General features: G+C 38.4%; 1 long non-coding RNA gene across 2 annotated transcripts; it reads right to left on the bottom strand.

Moving 5' to 3' along the window:
• Positions 1–747: 747 nt before the first annotated feature.
• On the bottom strand, positions 748–4,446 carry LOC125214073. 2 transcript variants are annotated; one of them, XR_007175057.1, is made up of 4 exons: positions 4,287–4,446; positions 1,779–4,056; positions 1,417–1,480; positions 748–1,311 (listed from the first exon to the last, which is right to left on the bottom strand). It is a non-coding gene; the product is annotated as an uncharacterized LOC125214073 (long non-coding RNA). The 2 variants fall into 2 exon arrangements; XR_007175056.1 differs by lacking the exon at positions 4,287–4,446 and having other exon boundaries at positions 1,779–2,805; positions 2,909–3,039.
• Positions 4,447–4,723: the final 277 nt, after the last annotated feature.

Below are 4,723 nucleotides of genomic sequence, written 5' to 3'. Positions count from 1 at the left end.
TTTTAATATGAGTGAGAAAAAATGGTTGAATATATTAATTGGAGATAGAAAGTTTCTAAAAAAGGAAATGTGTCATTTTAGTTTGGACAAACTATAAAGAAAAACGTGTCATCTTAAATGGGACGGATACTCCCCTGTTTAGCGAAGTCATTTTGTTATTTTGGTATGTTTTGTAATAATGGAGTCATTTCTTTTTTCTAGTAAAAACCACCACATTCTTTCTCTCTTACTTTATTTTCTCTCTATCATTCTACCTTTTTTTATTTTTTACTTTATTCTTCATTTATTTAACTCATTTAACACAACTATTTTTAAATTGCGTGCCAAAAAGAAAACACACCTATATAATACTCCCTCCGTCCCAAGGAAGATGACCCTTTTTTTGGGCGGCACGGGATTTTGTGCAACTTTATTTTGTGTGTTAAATGGAGAGAGTAAAGTAAGAGAGAGATGATAAATTAGAGATAAATGAATTTCCATTTTAAGTAATGAGTCATCTTGATTTAGACAAACCAAAAAGGAAAGGAAAGTGAATCATCTTTAATAAGACGGAGGGAGTATAACAGAGGGAGTACTATATTTTCTCTTTCACTCAACCGCAGTTTCAATAAATCAATTAACTTGAAAGAGGGAAGTATACGTGAGACTATTTAATGGTGATTCCTATCCATGACCCTAAAATTGTCCAGATGTTAAGAAATAAACGGCCAAAATGAGACAAGAGAATCAAAAGTAATGACAGCATCACACCAAAATGATCCCCTAATCACACTTAAAACACTTATTAACGATAAACACAGGTGATCAAACATATGGCATCCAAACTCTCTCTCTCTCTATTTGTTGTGTGCGTGTCTGCATTACAGCACCATGTTAATTGGGGTCCACGCCCGAAAATTCCAATGGCTGTTGATGCAACCAATAACTACCCTATCAATTGAAAGAATGTGGTTGTGTTTCTAAATAAAAAATAAAATAAATAAACCAATAACTACCCAATCACCCTCCACTTTATCTCTATACCTTCTCTTTCTTCAAGCCAAGGTATGCCATTCAATCCTCTCTGATCCCAGTTTTCATTCTTTTAACCTTAGGAGAAATTCTCAACTTATGAACAGGAATAATACTGTGAGAGCATCAGAAATGGCGGACCACGAGAAGCCAGCCGAGGCCGATACCAGGCCTGGCTCGGTCAAGGCGGCCGTCACTTCTTACCGCCAGCGAATTAGCGAAGGCAACTCCAAACTCAACAACTTCCAAACATCATTTCAGGAGGTATGCATATAAAAACATTCCTCAGTTTGCATTTTCCTGTAAAATAAAATTCAACAAAATAGACTATAATTCGCTGTAATTAACTTTTAGAAGCCTTTCGTCAAAAGGAGAGAGCTCCATTGGGCAAAGAGAGATACTAACCTTTTAGCCGAGAGCAGAAAGAACGCTGAGCTGGTAACTGCTGAAGCGAGATCTGAGCTGTTTGCTGCAAAGAAAATGGCAAAGGATCTAAAGCGCAGAATTGATGAGTCGAATGCAAGAGCAAAATCACAGATGGAGGACTTGGAGAAGCTGCGGATGGGTAAGCGAGAGGAAGAAGAATGGAAGAATGCGAATTTTGAGTGTGAGAAAGTGATTAGAGAATTGGAATTGGTGAAACGAGAGCTAAGCAAGCTCAAGATGGATATGGCTTCCGTCATGGAGGAGAGGAGACGGGCGGAAAAAGAAATGAACGCATCCATTTCGAAAAGAGAGTCTTACTTGAGTTCAGTTGAATCACTTACCAAGGAGATTGAGGAGGTCAATGAAGAGCACGTGCTGGTTGAGTTGGCCCGAATCGAAGCCATTAAGGAGTATGAAGAAATCGAAACTCAAACCAGAGAACAGGCGCAAATCTACGCATCTGCAATACAGGTATCTCAGAAGAAAACGCAAAACATCATTGATGAAACTGAAGATGCAAAAGAACTCGAAGCAAGAGTGATGGCCACCATGTCAGAAATCAGTATGTTAGAGAGTGAACTCAAGCAAGTTAAGGAAATTAAAAAGGGAGTAGAAAATAAGGAAATTACACTGTATCAGGAAGAACCTGCTGATGGAGTTGATTCTGCATCGTTGTTAGAGTCAGTGCTGAAAGAGTTGGTCGCAACAAAAAAGGAATTGGAACAAGTTAAAGAAGGAAGCTTCCAGTTTATGGCTTCCATGGATGTCGTTCGGGATGAGCTCATGCATGTCATGGACCAAACGGCTCGATTAAAGAAGGAAGAAAAGGAAACAGAGATGTTTATTCAAAGTCTCAATTCAAAGCTGGTGAAAGCTAAAACCAAGCTGGAAGAAACATCTGCGGCTGAAGACAAAGCAAAAGATATCATATCGAATCTCAAGCTCACGCTTGAACAGCTCGAGTCAGAAGCTGCTACACACGAGAAAGAAAAGTCGCTCAGCAGCGAAGAAACTGCAGTTGTCAAGGCAGAAATTCAGAAATCAGAGACAGAGATAGACTCGTGTGAGGAAAGATTACAAGCTGCGTTACAAGATCTCAAAGCTGTCAAATCATCAGAAGCATTGGCGCTCAAGAATCTGAAATCTGTTATTGAGAAGACAGTAAGGAATAGAGCTTCAGCCTCTCGGCCTAGCTCAACGATAACTATTTCCAAGTTTGAATACGAGTACCTGAAAGGGAATGCAGCTGGGGCGAAGGAGATAGCAGACAAGAAGGTTGCAGCTGCTCAGGCGTGGGTTGAAGCTTTAAAGGCAAGCGAGAAAGAAATTCAGATTAAAGCAGAGCTCTTCAGACGAGAAACGAGAGAGCTACAAGTAGAGGAAGAACGTGAGGTTCACGAAACTGAAGGATCAACAGATTCAAAAAAGAGAGTTGAAAATGACTTTGAGAAATGGAGGCAAATGATGGAACCTGAGGCTGCACTTCATGTCAAAACCATGAACAAAAGCGTTAAAAGGACACCAACAAGACGAGGAATGGCTCGGAGATCCGCTTCTCCAGTTGTTCATGGTACTCCTCGGTCAACTTCTTTCACAGTCGGGAGGAGGAGAAAGGTGATGCCAAATCTAGCCAAGTTTTTTAGTGGAAAGCCCATTGAGAGTGATCTACAACCCACATAGAAACTTCACCATACCACTAAATAATGTGTTGCTTGGTAAGTTGATCAATTTTAGCTCCTTGTATCTGTTACTACCATACAATATTTACTTACCAGTTTTCAGAGGGAGAATGTTGTTATCAGTGTGGTTATTAGTAAGCAGCAAGTCACAACCATTATTATCATGCTGTGTGGGCACATGCATCTCACACAATTGCATGAACCAAGAAAACGTGCATTTTGTTACTAATCATAAAGTATCACTTTGGAGACAATAAGCATGCATAGTATATACAAGAATGCACCCCATCTAATTGAAAGATTGCAAGAAGATATGAAATAGAAACTTGGCAGCTAAGCTTATATCCACACATAAGAATACAACTGACAAATATAAGAGAAAATGTATAGCATCATCACCAGCCAAGGAATCAAAATTGGCAAGTAATTTAACAAATAATACAAATAAATCTCTTATAAGAAAACAAACAAATATAGCAAATGAACAAATTATGTATAGTATTCAGTTAACTTGTACACCTTGAGTAGCTACACATCTCACCAAAAAAAACTCTTGAATACAAAGAAATACAGAGTAACTATGTTGTACGCGCTAGTAAACAATTTTTAAATCTCAATCATCCTCAATAAAGGGACAATTCTTTAACTTCAGAGCACCTGATACACTATTCCTTTCATTTAGCAGCACTAGTGAGGACAAACACTGCCTGTTACTTAGCCTAGAGTCCTGGGCCGATGGCTCCAAGAAGGTTTCGGTTGTTGTTGCGTTAGTTATTTTCAGGTAATGAGAAGCCAATATAGGTGGCGAAGGTTGAGATTTATAGATTTTTGTTGTATGCAATTTCCTCATCATGATGTTGCTTCGTATCAAGTATAGGGTCGAAAACAGGGGTTTCTGATGACTTCTCAGGCCCTTGGGAAAACCAAAAACAAACTTAGCCTGTATGTAGCAGTAAAAACCTTAATCGAAATCCATAATCATATGATCATAAATAACTCAAAATTCATAGAGCTAATTAAAGTACATTAAACATAGTATGCGAGAAAATACAAAGGAATCAAATAACAATATATATATATATACACATATATATATACAGTAAAAATGGTGGAACCACAGTCGATGAATAAGAAATTGATATAACGACGGCACCCTAAGCAAATTCAAACCCTTTTCGTCTGCAATCGGCGACGAGCAAGTAGAGCCAAACCATGAATTCGTCATTATTGAGGGAGATTAAGGAATCCAAGGAAGGGGCGAGAGAGGACGATGAAGAGGGATTCGTCGGGGGGTGCAGGGGACTATGTGGCTGCCGTAGGTAGCTGTCGTTGGGAGACTGGTTTGGATGACCTTAATTAAGTCACACCTCGTATCATATACTCCATCTCCATCTGTCCCACAAAAAATGTCACACATCATTTTTTAGTTTGTCCTACAAAACATATCATATTTTCCATTTTAGAAAATATTATCTCTCATATAAATATAAAAATTATATTTTCTCTCTCCATTTAATACACAAAATAAATCCTCATAAAATCTCGTATCGTCCCACAAATATAACATATTTTTGGGACGGAGGGAATACATAAATCGTAAACAACTA

The sequence above is a fragment of the Salvia hispanica genome, chromosome 3 (genome assembly GCF_023119035.1).
Source record: "Salvia hispanica cultivar TCC Black 2014 chromosome 3, UniMelb_Shisp_WGS_1.0, whole genome shotgun sequence".
NCBI lineage: Eukaryota > Viridiplantae > Streptophyta > Magnoliopsida > Lamiales > Lamiaceae > Salvia > Salvia hispanica.
The sequence above is the reverse complement of the archived record's forward strand: the minus strand, read 5'-3'. Positions and strand labels throughout refer to the sequence as shown.